Here is an 18,195-nt window from a genome sequence, read left to right on the forward strand (position 1 = left end):
TGTTAGTAAGAGCGCTGTGATGTCACAGACACCAGCCTGAGCGCCTGGATCAGAGAGCGAGGGCATGCATGGAGTTATTGATCACGTATCTATCGAAAACCAATTAATTCAATTGAAAAACCGTAGAATAAATTATTAACTTCACCGATTGGTGAGTACTAATTCTTTTTCTGTTTTTGATCCTGTTTTAAATATCTAGAAAACAGTCAATAAGGACTGTATCGATCAATTATCGTAGTGCGTTTAGTGTAAAAAATGTTCAAACCGAAATTAAACAATGATTATTCTTATTATTATTTAGGTAACTGTATCCTAGAGCTAAAAATACATATTCCAAGTTGATAAATGTATGTAAGTAACAGTTTACATGTATTTTTTCCCGTGTTTATAAATCATAAGTATGGTAACCACGGGGACAGGCGCCATGTCACTGTGTGCGTCTAGGTGTATCGCGTTCGTCACAAAGAGCGATGTGACGTCATGGGTAGCAACAAATACTAATACTAGTGTATTCATATGAATATTAATGAGAGTACAACTGATTGTTTTAATGCTAGTGTTCATGTGAGTATTAATGATGATAGCGCTACTGATAGTTTTAGTTTTAATGTTCATATTCATGTTAAAATTAATTATAATTATAGTGTTACTGTTAGAGAATTAACAGTAATAGTAGTAGTTTTAATACTACTGTTATTCTAGCATTACTGTTATTCTCTTTGGGGAATTAAAAGCACTTGTCGCAAGTGACCTCGAGGCACAACAGTAGTGCGTAGTAGTAGCTGACTCCAGATCAGAAGGTTGCGTGTTCAAATCACGTCGAGGTCAGCTGATGTGTTTGCAAGTGCTGCTGGTGCTGAACCCGGAATTTACACCATGTAGTCGGGTTTTAGCTGTACACCACCTAGGTAATCCGAACGAAATAACAGAAAAGTACAGAACACCCAGTCAGGGGCTTATGCAGCATTTCATCTTGAACACGACAAGAGAAAAGGCACACTGCACATCCGCGAAACATCACGTCCGACTTTAGAGACAGTGACATCAGAGAATGGAAGTTTCAAACCGCTTTTCTGTTACAGGTTCAAGCAAACCTGAAAGTTAGGGAGTGTTTGGTCACTTTTGTATGAAAAAGTGTCTGAAGCCTGTAATTATAATTTGCCCTTCTTTTAATTGTGGTTGAAATCCACTCCCATGTACCAAGACCTTACAGTATATTCATGTTTACTTAAATGACTAACTATTGGACTATTGGACATTAGTTGGTGTTTTTTTTTGTAACGATTTGCTATTTCATGCAGGAAAGAAAGGAACCCAGACCCAACGTTTGCTTTCAGGTGGGGTTCATTTACATAACAGACATCTATTTCTGAGGAGCCTGATTTGAATCACACAACCCCGGTAGAAGTCGAATCGACAATCTTATAAACCGAAATCAGACGCGTTACCCATTAAACCACTAGTCCGTCAAGTAAATTAATTGCACCATGGTGAGTTCAGTGTCGCTACTAGTAATACCCCACCCCCATCTTAAATTTCTAAGTGAGAAACGTGTTTTCTACATTTTTTTTTGTTTTAAAAAATCATCACTTTTAAGCAGACAAAGCCTTTATTTGTCGCTTTGAATTTCTAATTGATTTAGAATTCCAAGACAAAAGCGTTTCGTTCCACAGCGGCGTGAAATGATTACGTCTTTCACTCTACTTCTCTCTAGTAGTAAAGCAGATCTTGCTTGGTGAGCATTTGCTCCGGTAAATTAGGTCACGTTTCATGTTAACTCACTTCTTCTAAACACAACATTTCCTGCATGTTTTCTCCATGAAAAAAGACATTTTCCCTTACATGATTTCTCGTTTTGTTTCATCAAAGTGTACAGAAAGAAGAAAGAAAGGAAAAGTATCGTTAATGAACTCTGTCCCCCTTGGGAGATGTCAAGAGCATTGGACATGAAAAGTGCCCAATAAAAGCCATTTCTCTTCATTTCTCCTACGGTCAGGGCTCCTGTTCCGTGTAAAGGAGGCAGCTTGCTCAGCCGGCAGACTCAGGGCTTCGTGAACGCAGATGGCTCAGAGCGGTATGTCCAAGCAGCTATAAAAGAGGAGAATTCTGACGGCACCGTAGCTGAGTCGGTTTAAGTTCCTGTCTCGTTAACTGGAGATCCTGGCTCCACATCCCAGCTGTGCCTTTCTTCCTGTCTTTTTGTGCAGAAACTTACATCTTGGACAACCGCATAGGGCTTGATTTAGTTTAAAGCATGAATGCAGTTCCTTTCTGCAACAACTTGTTTTTCAAGAAAATCATACAGCTTGTGAAAAATGAAATGTAATTCTTGGCTATCAGAGCAGTAGGAATATTGCCGACTGGCAAGAAATGCAAGCAATGTTTATTTTTTGACCAGAAAGGTGCGAATGGAAAAAAGCCTCTCTCATCAGTCTCTGTGGCGCAATCGGCGAGCGCGTTCTGCTGTTAATTGAAAGGTTGGTGGTTCAAACCCACCCAGGGACAATCTTCTTATTGACCCCGGTAGAAGTCGAATCGACAATCTTATAAACCGAAATCAGACGTGTTATCTATTAAACCACTAGCCCGTCACGTAAATTAATTGCACCATGGTGAGTTCAGTGCCGCTACTAGTAATACCCCACCCCCATCTTAAATTTCTAAGTGAGAAACGTGTTTTCTACATTTTTATCAGTTTTAAAAAATCATCACTTTTAAGCAGACAAAGCCTTTATTTGTCGCTCTGAATTTCTAATTGATTTAGAATTCCAAGAAAAAAGCGCTTTGTTCCACAGCGGAGTGAAATATTTATGTCTTTCACTCTACTTCTCTCTAGTAGTAAAGCAGATCTTGCTAGGTGAGCATTTGCTCTGGTAAATAAGGTCAATTTTCATGTTAACTCACTTCTTCTAAACACAACATTTCCTGGTGCATGTTTTCTCCATGAAAAAAAGACATTTTCCCTTACATGATTTCTCGTTTTGTTTCATCAAAGAGTACAGAAAGAAGAAAGAAAGGAAAAGTGTCGTAAATGAACTCTGTCGTCCTTGGGAGATGTGAAGAGCATTGGACATGAAAAGTGCCCAATAAAAGCCATTTCTCTTCGTTTCTCTTACAGTCAGGGCTCCTGTTCCGTGTAAAGGAGGCAGCTTTGCTCAGCCAGCAGACTCAGGGCTTACTGAACGCAGGTGTCTCAGAGCGGTGTGTCCAAGTGGCAGTAAAAGAGGACAATTCTCCTGGCGTTGTGGCTTAGATGGTTAAAGCGTCTCTTTAGTTAACAGGAGATCCTGGGTGTCACGGACGTCCAAAGGGACAAACCGTGGGGAGCAGGAGAGCGGAAAAAGACCCATATGTGTAGCGGCGAGACGGGAAAAAGGCCCGGGCTCATAGTGCAAAGAGTTCAGGAATGCCGTATAGAAACCTATGCCCTCAGGGAGCGGACGTGGGGCGCCCTGGTGCTAGGCGGGTCTCAGGACATCCGAACGTCAATGCTGAGCCAGGACAGAGTGCAAGACCCGGAAATATATAGCCCAAGGGAAAGAGAGGGACAGGAAGGACAGCAGACCGGAAACTAGGGACAGGACAGAGAAGGAGCGCCCCCTGGCTGCAGAGGACGTGACAGTACCCCCCCCTTCATGGGCGGCTCCCGACGCCCATACAAATAAATAAGCTGCACAGCACTGGGGGGAGGAAAAACCTCATTTAACTGAAAGGAAACCTCCGGGAATCCACGGCTGAGAGCTACCCCTTCCTCCGGGGTATAAACCTTTATTGGGTGGAGGAAGGGGGGGTAGAGAAGAGCTCCGGAGACTAAAAACAAAAAAGTACACAAGCACAAACACAACAGACAAAAACCTGGGAAAGACCAGGGAGACGAACCACAAAAAAAAATAGGAACCAAAAACAGGTAGGAACCAAGGTTCCGAGACACAGAGAGCAGGGGGGACCAAAAAGGAGGGGAAACCAGGAAGAAAAAAATCAAAACAAAAGGCAAAAAACAAGAAAAAAAAACACAAAAACCCCGGGGAAAAATACCGCAGACTGGGCAAATGGCACGTTCACATTCTAACGCTGATATCGGAATGGACAACCTGAGGAAAGCCAGACCGAAGTCCGCTCACAGACACAGATGCCCGGAGTGATATCCAGCAAAAGAATGGAGGAACGGCAAATGGGCACGTTCACATACTAACGCTGATATCGGAGTGGACAACCTGAGGAAAGCCAGACCGAAGCCCGCTCACAGACACAGATGCCCGGAGTGATATCCAGCGAAAGACATGGAGGAACGGCAGAAAGCTTACCATTCTATCACTGGTATCGGAGAGAGCCAGACCAGGAAGAGCCAGGCACGAGAACCCGCTCCAGACACAGAAGCTCGGAGTGATATCCAGTAATAAGAATAGGCAAGCCAGCTCAACATTCAATCACTGATATCGGAGTGATCTACCCGAGGAAAGCCAGGTACAGGACCCGCTCACAGGCACGGAAGATCGGAGTTATATCCAGTGATTAGAATAGAGGAACTGAAAAAAAAAAAACAGCACAGAGAACAAGAAAAAAGAAACTGCGGCAAGACAAAAAAAAAAAACGCCGCTCGCGGGGTCAGTAGGTGGCTCAGCATTCTGTCACGGACGTCCAAAGGGACAAACCGTGGGGAGCAGGAGAGCGGAAAAAGACCCATATGTGTAGCGGCGAGACGGGAAAAAGGCCCGGGCTCATAGTGCAAAGAGTTCAGGAATGCCGTATAGAAACCTATGCCCTCAGGGAGCGGACATGGGGCGCCCTGGTGCTAGGCGGGTCTCAGGACATCCGAACGTCAATGCTGAGCCAGGACAGAGTGCAAGACCCGGAAATATATAGCCCAAGGGAAAGAGAGGGACAGGAAGGACAGCAGACCGGAAACTAGGGACAGGACAGAGAAGGAGCGCCCCCTGGCTGCAGAGGACGTGACACTGGGTTTAAATCCCAGCGGTGCCTTTCTTCCTGTCTCCTTGCATCGTTTATTGTTATAGACAACATGCTTCTGCATTAAGTTTAATGGAGGTGTTTATTTAGTTTTTGGCACAACTTGTTTTTCAAGAAATCCACACATTGCGAAAGATAAAATGCTCATCTTTGTTATCAGTGCAAAAGAATTACTGCCAGCTGGCAAGAAAATGACAACGATTTTTTTTTACTTTAGCCAAAAATCTGTGAATGTAGAAAAATACGACATGTGTCAGTTTCTATGGCACACTCAATCAGGGTGTGCTTCAGTTAAATACAATGTTCGTAGATCAAATGCACCCAGAGACACACTTCGAATTAATCCGATCTAAACATTACCTTCTCTAAATGTGATTGAGTTTCTTTGCACGTCCTTAGCCATCTTGATGTTTGCAGAGATTTTCAACTTTTGACACGAGTCAAACTACAAGTAAATAGTTGAGTACCTAAGTCAATATCACCGGGAATGTGAATATAAATGTAAACATCAATATTTCTGCTGTCTCCTGAGAAAAACAAGTATAGAGTCAAAACACAATAAATAATGCTAGAAAATTATTCAGTTAACACCCAGATGTGACAAAACACATTTAAGACTTACATCCCCTTTAAATATGTATTTCCTTAATATCAGTTCTCTTCCCTCCCCAGGATACCTGCAAATTCACTATAGCATATTAAAAGCTGTGTGTAAGTCTTACATGTGTTCTGTTACATCTGGGTGTTAAATTAATAGATGTGTTGTGTTATTTAATATGATTTGACTCCACGCTTGTGTTTCTCGGGAGACAGCAGAAATATTGGGGATTTGCGGCTACAGAAAATAATGTGAACTTTACAGGCAAAAGTTAGGTTACGTTAAAGAAACAAAAACTTATTGTCACCTAAAGTGAAATCTAAAGTCTTCTGATCCGTAATCAGACACGTTATCCATTGTGCCATTGGCGTTTGCATTGCATTCCTATACAGCACCACATTGAGTTCAGAGCCGCTACTAGTAATACATCGCCCCGGTCAAAAGTTTCTCAGATTCATGTGTTTTGTACGTGTGTCTAATTACTACGTCTTTCATTATGTCTGGTTTAAAATAATGTATCTTAAAAACAGAGAAAGGGTTTATGAGTCTCCCTGAAATTCACACACGAAGAATAAAAAATATCGCGTTTAAAAAGAATACAGAGATGCCGGCGATAGAAAACGGAGCGTCTTAAGTGCGCGCTATCACTGAACTAAACTCCCGATCGATAGGTTTGCCGGCGGCTTTCTAATTGTGTTAGGAAGAGCAAATAGTCCACAGTGTACATTTTAAAGGTCTAAGCAAAACAATCAGACGTAAGGATTATTCAGAACAGGAGCCTCTACTTCTTTGTATACTGAGCTTTCGGGTGAACGTCAAAGTGAAAGACAAATTCGCAATTCACTTTTTGATTAAGGAACAAGAAAACACCATCCTTCAAACTGGATTCAGACCAGGGACATAAGACATACTCGCTGCTTTTTCTACAGTTTTAAGAGCTAGCAACTGAGCTATCGAGAAGTCTAAAATAAACGTTTTGTCACACGCGTAGCCCAATGTAGTGTAGTGTTCCTCTTTATTTAAATCCCAGTTCGACATCAAAATACTCACTCCCATAGTCTCGTTTAGTAGAAAAAATGGACCAGGCTTCTACTCTATAAACGTCAATAGTTCTTATAAAACATTTGAAGGGATATCAGTGCAGGCAGAAATTGACTCTTTTTCTTTATGATTTGGTTTTGATTTTGAATCGTTATATTATTAAGTTTGTGCTTTCTCTGTTTTTATCATATTGTGAACTTATTTTTTAAACAAATGCTTACAAAGGCAAACAGGGCACACAGTACAAGCTACTGTGCACTTTTGGGAGTATATGAGGTTCGATATAAAATCGCAAAAATGTAAAAGGAGAAAATACCCCAGACTGCGTGTAAAGTCCTCCTTGAGGTATGCTTTCAAAATAGCTGCACCAGGCACTTGGACACAGATAAACACAGGGATTTAAAATTCAGGAATATGAATGGTCAATTGCTTACAGATGGGTTTTTACGTTTCGTATTTAGCGATTTGTGTATAAATCTTTTAACAATTCATTAAAATGCTAACAATATGTAAAATAAAAACAACAGCAACGTTAAATGGCAGGGAGACGGGCAGTTTTTTTTTTTACAATCAGATTCCAATCTCTAATGCTGTGTTTGAGAGCTGTGTGTGAGAGCTTACTGTACATAACTTTCCTTTTCTCACATTTTCTGAAAACTATTCCAAAGGGGCACCTGTCACAGACGTCCAAAGGGACTAACCATGGGGAGTAGGAGAGCGGAAAAAGACCCATATGCGTAGCGGCGAGACGGGAAAAAGGCCCGGGCTCATTAGTGCAAAGAGTTCAGGAATGCCGTATAGAAACTTATGCCCTCAGGGAGCGGACGTGGGGCGCCCTGGTGCTAGGCGGGTCTCAGGACATCCGAACGTCAATGCTGAGCAACGACAGAGTACAAGACCCGGAAATATATAACCCAAGGGAAAGAGAGGGACAGGAAGGACAGCAGGTTGGAAACTAGGGACAGGACAGAGAAGGAGCGCCCTCTGGCTGCAGAGGGCGTGACAGTACCCCCCCTTCATGCCAAGCATTTCGTGTGTTTGTGCATATGTCAACGCCTGACCTACATCGTAAAACTAAAACTAAATTAAAAACTAACATTAAGTTGTCAGAGACATTCATTTATATACAAACAAGAGACAGACAAAGTAATAATTCTTCATTAACTTGTCCTACACTGATCAGACTATTTGAAATTGTCTGATTCAGCCTGTGCAGTTCGTGCTAATTAGAACAACGCCAGTACTGAACCCTCATCACCGAACAGACTATTTAGCACAAGTTCAGCTGCTCGCCAGCTTTGTTACACACAGTTTTGCATTGCTATTGAGCTCAGAGCAGGAGCTGATCTTCAGACAGTACCGTGTTAAGTAGTCTGCAGCTTCGTGCAAAACAGTTCGACAGTTCATTGCAATTTACCCAACGTGTTTTCTATAGCTTTCAGCTGCAGTTAATTTACATAAAGAAAATCTACTACTGGTTTAAAAGCAACATGAGTCAGACAGGAGTCAAACCTACAATCTTCTGATCCAAAGTCAGATGCATTATACATTACACCACTGGCCCTAACCTTATGGTGCTCAACAGCACCATAGTGACCTCAGTGCCACTACTAGTAATGCATCACCCCCATCCAAAATTTCTAAGTAAAAAAAAAACTTTTTAAAATGTTTAAAAATATGATATCTTTAAAAAAGACAAAGGGTTTGTGTGTCACGCAAAAGTTTTGATTCATTTTGAATGCAAAGTAAAACCATTTTCATCCAAGAAATCATAAATTTGTCTCATCCTCCATACTATAATCCTCTCTTGTAGTAGTAAAACATTTTGAATTCAACAGAACAATATATTAAAGGAACAAGTAATAGGTTTATTCCATGCTGAAAAGAGAAGAGAGAAAACACAATGTTTCAGCTATGAAAACTTCTTCAGGTTTGTTTTCTCTCTTCTCTTTTCAGCATGGATTAAACCTACAATATTACTTGTTTCTTTGCAGATATGCATGCTGAAGTAGCTATTCACCTGAATATATTAAACGTTTCATCTATTAACATAATGTTCTCCTGAATAACTACTCAAAAGAAGCCACAGCTCAGGTGTTAGAGAGATTTGAAATCAGATCGATGGATTTAGAGTCCAGACTGCGAACCAACAGCTGATACAGGTCTTTTACAGAACCGTATTGATTTTTTCTACTTTGTCCCTGTGCCATCATTGTCCTGCTTGCAGCCGAGCCCGACACACAGTACCATCTGGTTTCTGTCGCTGGGCACTCACCCTGTGGTCCATGTGGGTCCTAATGCCCCAGTATAATGACAGGGACACGAAACTGTAAACAGGTGCCGCCCGTCGGCTGAGAAGTAAAACTGAGGTCCTGACTCTCTCTGGCCTTTAAAAATCCCAGGTCGTCTCTTGAAAGAGTAGGGGTGTAACCCCAGCATCCTGGCCCAATTTTCCAATGGCTCTTATCAGTCATGGCCTCCTAATAATCCCCATCTATTAACTGGCTTCATTACTCTGCTCTCCTCCCCACTGATTGTTGATGTGTGGTGAGCATTTTTGCACAGTATGGCTGCCGTTGCATCATCAAGGTGGGGCTGCACATTGGTGGCGGTAGTGGGATTCCCCATTACCTGTAAAGCGCTTTGAGTGGAGTGTCCAGAAAAGCGCTATATAAGTGTAAGTGATGATAATAATAATAATAATAATAATAATAATAATAATAATAATAATTATTATTATTATTATTATTATTATTATGTAAATTGCAATAAAAATATAATATTTGTTTCAAAATCGATTAATGTAAAAACTGATAAAGCTAATGCTTTTTTCAGCGCTATATCTACTTAAAAAAAAAAGAGAAGTGAAATTTGGAGAAGATGCACCAACGGGTGCCTTCACATCTCCAGCTTAAGTCTCGCCTGTAGCTGCGAGAAGGTTAAAAGAACACAAGTGATCTGTAGACGATGTTCGGGGAAGAGATAATTCTGTTTTCAACACAGGGAGTGAGAATGAGCTCAGTCCGGCTCCCAGCAGAATCCATTCTGGTTTGGTTACTGTTAGACTGTGCATCTGAGGCTCTTTAGATCACAACGTGAAAAAAAAACAATTGCTCACATCGAGAGGAAGGGAAGATATCATGTTTAAAAAATCAGAACCGAAGATTTGGATCTGGGGCCTCATACTTATCAAATTATTAAAATAACAGTTATTAAAATATTAGATTGTGTTTCTATAACATTTCGTGCACACTACGCCATTTTTATCTAAAAATAAAACAACAGCCACAACAAGGGCTTTACACGCAGTCTGGGGTATTTTCCCCTTTTAGATTTTTGCCACTTTATATCGAACCTGTTATACTCCCAAAAATGCACAGTAGATTGTACTTAATAAAAATGTACAATTCACCGCTGGTATAAACAGATGTGTGCCGTGTCTGCCTTTGTAAGCATTTGTTTAAAAAATAAGTCCACAATACGATAAAAACACAGAAAGCACAAAGTTAATAATACAACCATACAAAATCAATACCAAATCATAAAGCCAATTAAGTAGCTATCCTTTGAAAACAGAGAACACCTTTATATCTACAAAAAACTTGACATTTGCATTACAAAATGTATTTTTGAATTACAAAGCAGACAGAGTAGTCCTTTAATTCATAGATCAGATCTTGGCCAAAACAAGACAATCAGACAGGAGCTGAATTCGGAACAGGAGCCTCTGCTTCGTCGTTTATTGAGCTTTTGATCAACGACTGAATTAAACAGATTCACTATTTTAACTCTTTGATTAAAATACACAAGAAGCACCTTCCTTCAAGCCAGAGTTAAACCAACAACCTAAGGATTCCAAAGTGTTTTTATTACAGTTCCCCACTCTACCAACTGAGCTATCGAAGGGATATCAGGAGCTGCTCTCTGGCACATACTGCCCAATGTAGTGAAATATTCCGGATGAGTAAAATCCCAGATCGACATTGTTTCCAACTCCTTTCCTTAGTCTTTTTTACCTTGAATTTAAGCCACAAACCAGGATTCTATTGTATAAACTTCTGGGGATATTAAAACATGTTTGATGGGGCATCAATCATTCCAGGTGGAAATTGACTCTTTTTTTCTTGGGGGAAATGAGGAACAAAACTAAATGTCATTCTGTGTTTCTTAGAAGCATTATCACAGCTAATGCATGTAATGCCTTTAGTATGTGAAGGTGAGAGTTCAGTTATGCCAGGGAGTAAAGAGAACTGAAATTTAGAAAATTCATATTTAAATAGATTGCAAATCTTCAAAGTGTTCTGTCACTGCAAAATTATTACAGGGGTCTACCAGCTGCGATATGTGCTTGTTTTGGGACTATTTCCAATAAGTATCGCATTAGTAATTGTGTGTCCTTACTGGTATCTTTTAAACTGTGAGGGACATTAGGTTATATAGTCATAATCCGATTTTAACGTGTTCTGCATTTTAATTTACTGAACAGATAAATTGAAACGTTCTGATTCAGAGCCCCTGCAGTTAGCGCTAATTAGAACCACAACAATGCTCACGTGTCCTGAGCACCACACTGAGCACATGTTCAGCTGGGCTCTGACTTTGTTCAGCACGACTTCTTGTTGCAGTTGAGCTCAGAGCTAGAGATGATCTCCATATTCTACCGCACTAAGTACTTCGAAAGTTAGTACACAGTAAACACTTTTAAGTGGAGTCAGGTTTTTAAAAAATTAAACCAGCGCCCTGTCACAGAAAAGTACCCCGGTCTCCCGTGCAACAAGCGTAGGTACTCAGCACTGTACTAACGAAGAGCACTTATTCGCAGCTGAACGTGAGCTCTGTTTACTGTCAGCAGGCATTTCCTCATTTCCAATGACGTTTTCGCCTGCTCTCGGCTTTTTAAAGAGGGTCATAAACGCTCAAGAATTAATTCATGTGAGTTTGAAGTCTGTTTCTGTTGTCTCGGCTCTTGACAAAGAAAAGCCGTACGTTGGAGACTCCCTCTCTGAAGAAGTTTGCCGTCACCCTGCAAGAGAGAAGATCCATCATTCACCCAGGCAACCACTGAGACAATTAACATTAAACACGTGAAATGCGAGATGTTGTGATTTTTTTCCCACTTAAGGCTTCTATCGTTTCTACTCTAACGAGAAAAGCTTTTCATCAGAAGTGGGATTTGAACAAATGTCTCCAGGAGAAACTGCTAACTGACCGCAACGCCTTAGACAACGAGCCTTCCTGCCTGTGGTTATTGTATTGAATTAAATGTTTTATTTATTTATAAGAAAAAAGTGAAATCAAGTAATGAGGGAAACGTATTTTTTTCATGGAGGAAACTAGTACGAGCAAATGTAAAGTTTAGAGCAGCGCTTAATTAAAACGATCAGAAACCGAAAGCGCTTCTTTTGCGGAACAGTATATTCCAATACCGGTGGTTCTGCAGAAGAAATAAGCCGAACTCCAAACACTGTTGCCATTACGGCTACTCTGGCTGCAGCTGCTTTAAGATCTACTCAGCGGGGACAGGTTGTAGGAGTTCAGACTGTGTTGGCGCTGTCTAAATAACAGTGTGCGAATTTAAACTTATTTAAATAAGACTATTTACAATGTAATACATGCTCCAAAAGCGTTAATACTGCACTGGCTGCTATTTGAAACGCCTTCATAAATGACGCGTAATAGAGATTGATGCAGCTGGCTTTTATGCTTCACAATACATTGTGTAGCGTTTGCAGGTTCTTTTCAGAACTAAAGAACAGTGGAGACGCGGTTAACCAACCAAGCACTAGCTTTATTTAACAACCACACAAAAACCAAACACAGGATCTACACACACATGAGGAGACTGACGGAACATGTACACATATTTAGGGTGGTAATTACCTAACAACACACTATACTTTTACAGGACTACACAGGCCACTAGAATTACTAGGACATTATTTACACAGGTAGGGTCAGCCGCTGGTCATCGTGCTGACCCTCAGACTCTCCCCGGCTACCACTCCCAGCATGCCCAGCGGTACTACGAGCGCCTAGGGGCGCTTCCTCCTCACCACCAAGCGAGGATGTTACACTGCCCCCACCTGAAGCATCTGGCATCTGGCGTCTCGCCGACGTCGAACACCCCCCTCAGGCTGTACTCGTATTCGGCCAACTGCTGCGGAACCCTGCGTGAGCGGCCGCTGCGCCACGGTGACGGCTGGCGACCCACAGACGCCCCACTATCGGCCAGCTCCAGCCCCAGCTGCTCCTCTAGAGCCTCCCCACACGGCTCCTCCTCCGACAGCGCCAGCTTAGGGCTGAGGCCTTTGCGGCGGCGCGGGTTGTACACCCAAACTGAGTCCCCGGGCTGGAAGGCAGGTCCCCTGCAGCGCAGGTGGTAGTACCGCTTCTGCCGGACCCCCGCCTGTGTCAGGTGGGTCCGTGCAAAGCTGTGCACCCGCTGCATCCGCTGCCACAGGTCCCACTCGTAGTCCAGTCCAGCCGGCAGTGCCAACCCATTTTCGGGCGGCGGGCCGAAGACCAGGTCCACCGGGGTTCTTATTTCCCGGCCCAGCATGAGCGAGGCTGGGGTGCACCCGGTGGATTCCTGGACCGCGGTCCTGTACGCCCAGAGCGCAAGGGGGAGGTGGCAGTCCCAGTCCCGTTGGTGCCGGGACACCAGGGTGGCCAGCTGGGTGGTGAGCGTCCGATTAAACCGCTCCACCAACCCGTCGCTCTGGGGATGCAGCGGTGTGGTCCACGTCTTAGTGATCCCCAGGCGCTGGCACACTCTGGCGAAGACCTGGGACTCGAAGTTACGCCCCTGGTCACTGTGTAACTCCTCCGGCACCCCCAGCCTGGCAAACATCCCCTCCAGCAGTGGATCGGCCACCGTGGGGGCACTCTGGTCCGGGGGGGCGTAGGCCTCCGGCCACTTCGTAAAATAATCCATGGCCACCAAGACGTAGAGGTTCCCGGCCTCGGTGTGTGGAAACGGGCCCAAAACGTCCGCCCCCACCCGCTCCATAGGAGCCCCCACCTGGTGTTGTTGGAGGGGGGCCCGAGAGTGCTCAGGGGGACCCTTCTGCGCCACGCACACCGCACACGTTCGGCAGTACCGCTCCACGTCCCGGTGGGAAAGACCCCAATAAAAATGGCCTCGGAGACGCTGCAGGGTTTTTTTACCGCCGAAGTGCCCCACGCCCGGCTGGCCGTGCACCGCTCGGAGCACCGCCCTGCGGAGTGACCGAGGCACCACCAGCTGCCACCGTATCTCGCCACTGGAGGGTACCCGCCACCCCCGGCGCAGCACCCCGTCCTTTACCTCCAAGGCCTCCCACAGGGCGCAGAGGGCCTTGACAGACTTCGGGTGCGGGGCGAGCTCCTCTCGCGTAGGCCGCACTCCAGCTGCCCTCCAGCGGAGCACCGGCCCCACATCAGGATCAGCTGCCTGACGCTGTGCCAAGTCTGGCAGGCCCACCCCCAGCGGCCCCTCCCGGGCCGTGGCCGCGGTGCTCACCCCCGCCACGGTGCGGACAGCCTCCTCACGCTGCTCCCGCCGGGTGCAGTGGTGGCGTTCCGCGGCCTCGCAGGGGCGCCGCGAGAGAGCGTCGGCATTGAGATGGCAAGACCCTTCACAGTGCACGACAGTGAAGTCGTACTCCTGCAGGATCTCTATCCATCGCGCCATCTGCCCCTCCGGCTCCTTAAAGTGGAGCAGCCAGGTGAGGGACGCATGGTCGATCCTCAGCCGGAACCGGGTCCCGAACAGGTACGGCCTGAAGTGGTGGACCGCCGCCATCACCGCCAGCAGCTCGCGACGGCCTAGTCAAACCCCGACTTTAGTAGGCCACTACGCACTCCCCATCCGGCCCCTCCTGCGCCAACACCGCACCCAAACCGCACCCAAACCCGAGTCACTCGCGTCGGTGTCGAGAACATACGGCAACCGCGGGTCGGTGTAGGCCAGCACGGGGGCCCCCACCAGAGCTTCACGCAACCGGCCGAAGGCAGTCTCACCGCCCGAGTCCCAGCCGAAACGGCGGCAATTGTCGGTGAGGCGGTGCAGCGGGAGTCAGCCAGTCCCTCACTGCGGCGACCTTACCTGGGTCCGTAGCCATCCCTCGCGGTCCAACAACATGTCCCAGGAAGCTCACCTCCCGCCGCAGGAGCTCGCACTTGCGGGGGTTGAGCCTCAGGCCAGCACGGCGGATGCAGGCCAGCACCACCTGGAGGTTCGTCAAGGCCTGGTCGAAGCCCCGGGCATGAACCAGCAGATCGTCCAGATACAGCACACACTGGTTCCGCGGGACAGATGCCAGCACCCTCTCCATCAGCCTCTCGAACGTCGCCGGGGCATTACACAGGCCAAAAGGCATGACAGTAAACTGCCAGAGGCCCTGGCCGATAGAAAAGGCCGTCTTCGGGCGAGCATCGGGAGCAAGCGGTACCTGCCAGTAGCCGCAGCGGAGGTCCAGGGAACTGAACCAGGTCGACCCGGTGATGTAGTCTAGGGCGTCATCTATCCTCGGCAGGGGGTAGGAATCTTTCTGGGTGACCTCATTCAGCTTGCGGTAGTTGACGCAGAATACTCCACGAGCCGTCTTTTTTTTTTACCAGTATAGCTGGCGCCGACCACGGGCTCGCGGAGGGCTCAATCACCCCCGCTGCGGCCATCTCCCGGATCTTTTCCTCGCCGGCGGTCCACTTGGCGTGAACCATGCGTCCCGGTGGGATGCGGATGGGCCGAGCGTCGCCGGTGTTGATCTCGTGTTGGACCAGGGCAGTGCGGGTGCAGTCCTCATCTATCGCCGCAAAGAGATCCTCGTTCTGGGCGAGTAGCGCCTGGAGCCGCTGCCGCTGGTCCTGATCGAGGCCCTCGCAGCTCCACTGGCAGAGATCCTCAACGGCGCGCCCCACTCGCTGCAGTACGTCCAGCCCCAGAATGCAGTCCTCCTGGATGGGTGCGAGGTAGCAGGGGAGGCGCACCGTCGCTGCACCCAGACGGAAGGCAAGCACCTGTTTCCCCCGCACTGCGGCGAGCTGTCCCATCACAGTCCTTAGCCGCAGGCTGGAGGCCTCCCATCCTGGGGGGTTGGTGCCCTCGGTGTTGGGGAGGATGCCCGGCCGGAGTAGGGTTACCGATGAACCGGTGTCGAGTAGGGCCAGGCAGGGTTGGTCCTCGATTTTGCAGTGGAGGTACAGGCCCCGGCTACAGCCGACTCGCCCCACGGTGGCGTGAGGGGCGCCGGTCTTAACAGCGCTCTCTGGAGCGGGGGTTGAGGTGTTCGAGGGGCGGCCTTCCCCAAGCTGAGTCGCCCCATTCCCGTTTCCCTACGCCGATCGAGGAGTGAGAGGTTCGGGTGCCTGGCAGAACCAGGCTCGGTGTCCTCTCTTCCCGCAGCGGTTGCAAATCAGCGTGCGGGGCTGTTCCGCAGGGGTTGCTGCCCGGGCTGGCTCTTCCCCCTTGCTGGATTCCTCCGTCGCCGTCTCGGTCAGCCAGCAGGGCGCACTGCGTCTGCTGGCACTTCCAGTCACCCCGAACACGGCCTCACCCCGTGTAGCAAGGGCCAAGGCCTGCTCCAGCGATGTTGGCGCGGCCAGCTGCACGTGGCGCCGCAGCTCCTCGGGTGAGAGGGCCTTGAGAAAAGCCTGGAGAGCCATCTCTCGCTGCACTTCCCGGGGGAAAGTTGGGTATCCTCGGCGGGCGAGGAACGCGACATCAGCGGCAACCGGGCCCAGTCGCTCTCCTGGTTGCCGCCGCCGCAGGGCCAGCCTCTCCCGCATCAAGTCTGGCGCCTCCTCTACACCGAAACGCAGCTGGAGAGCCGCCGCCAGCGCCGTGTATTCACCTCTGTCCTCCTCCGGGACATCCTCCGGGACCTGGCAGGCCACTCCTTCCATCTCAGCCCGGTTCCAGCCCTTCGTCCGGGCCACGACCTGGAACTGCGCCTCGTAGATTTCCCAAGGCGCTTCCCCATTGTAGCGACCTGTTCGCACCCGCGCCGATGGGTGTGGGAATCGCTGATCGGCTCCGGCAGGGAGAGTATCCTCTATCTGGGGTGCCCGCTGACCAGGAGTAGCAGCCAGTCGCCCCAATTCTACTGGTGGGACCACTATTGAATAACCATGGTAAGGGCTGTGGCCACCTGTCGCACCCAGGAGTTGCTCAGGCTCCCTATGTGCGCTGCCGATGGGTTTTGTTTCTTTCAGCGTCAGCCGGCGCTTAATAGAATTGGGTAGTGTCTGCCACGAGTTGTCCATTCTGCCCGCTTCTGACACCAATGTAGCATTTACAGGTTCTTTTCAAAACAAAGGACGAGTGGAGACGCGATTAACAAACAACCATTAGCTTTATTCGTTAACAACCACACAACACCAGAAGATATACACGCACATGAGGAGACTCAGCTAAAATGTTTTAAAAAGTGTGACAAAAGTACAAAATAACAACATTTATGGTTACTTCTATATTAAAATGAAGGTAAATATACCAAGATATTAAAATACAATTGTACAGTGCTAACCTAATGATGCCTGTGAAGTTTTCCAACAAATTTGAACTGCAATTCTGAAATATTATATCTGAGAATGCAAAGAGAGAACAAAGATCAAATTCAATCAGTGAAAATACAACAGTAGTTCATTAAACTAAGTTTCTTCCCTGAAATGATTTGTTTGCGAAGCACCAAGCACCCTTGAATGGATGGCGGAAATCAAATATACAGATGGATTGAGAGTGTGCTTTCCAACTTTTGTGTAACATTTTCTTTTGATAGGGCGGAGTTGTCTTCACAATCTGGATCCTCTATTATAGAGTAAAACAAACCTGAAAGTTGAAGATTTTAAGGACACTTGTGTTTTATTAAACAGTGTCTTAAACCTGAAAATGTAATTTGAAAAAAAAAACGCTATTGGACATTAGCTGGTGCCTTTTGTAATGATTTGGTGCGGTTCATTACATAATCTATTACTGAAGAGCCTTATTAAAATTTACACGAACCAGCTAGAAGTCGAACCTACAATCTTAAGATCCGAAATCAGATGCGTTATTTATTAAAACTCTAGTATATCACATAACCTGAATTCCCCCATAGTGTGCTCAGCGCCGCTACTAGTAATACACCGCCCCGTCTTAAATTTCAAAGTGTGAAACGTGTTTTCTGAATTTTTATGAGTTTTAAAATATAATCTCTTTAAATCAGACAAAGGGTTTATATTTCGCACTGAAATTCCGATTGATTGAGAATTCAAAGAAAGACTGTTTTCTTCCACAATACCGTGAAAGTATCACATCCACCAGACTCTCCAAGTTCTCCAGACCTTGCTGGGTGAGCATTTGCTCCGTTAAATAAGGTCACGTATCGTGTTAAATCATTTCTTCTCAACACCACAGTTCCTAGTGCACGTTTTCTCTATGAAAAAATACATTTTTCCCCTTGCACGATTTCTCGTTTTTTTATCAAAGCGTACAGAAAGAAGATAAAAGTAGAAACAGTGTCGCAAAAGAACTCTGTCACTGTTGGGATATGTCAAACGCATTGAACGACAGCATTTTTTTTCTTTAACCAAAAACCTGCATAGGGAGATCAAAACCCACTTGAAAA

General features: G+C 46.2%; 1 protein-coding gene across 1 annotated transcript in view; it reads right to left on the reverse strand.

Annotated features, from left to right (window-relative positions):
* LOC138242792 (zinc finger protein 271-like) overlaps positions 1-18,195 on the reverse strand; it is a 781,993-nt gene that overhangs the window by 402,126 nt on the left and 361,672 nt on the right. The window lies entirely within an intron of this gene.

This window comes from Lepisosteus oculatus, chromosome 14, assembly GCF_040954835.1.
Source record: "Lepisosteus oculatus isolate fLepOcu1 chromosome 14, fLepOcu1.hap2, whole genome shotgun sequence".
In the NCBI taxonomy this organism is placed as follows: Eukaryota; Metazoa; Chordata; class Actinopteri; order Semionotiformes; family Lepisosteidae; genus Lepisosteus; species Lepisosteus oculatus.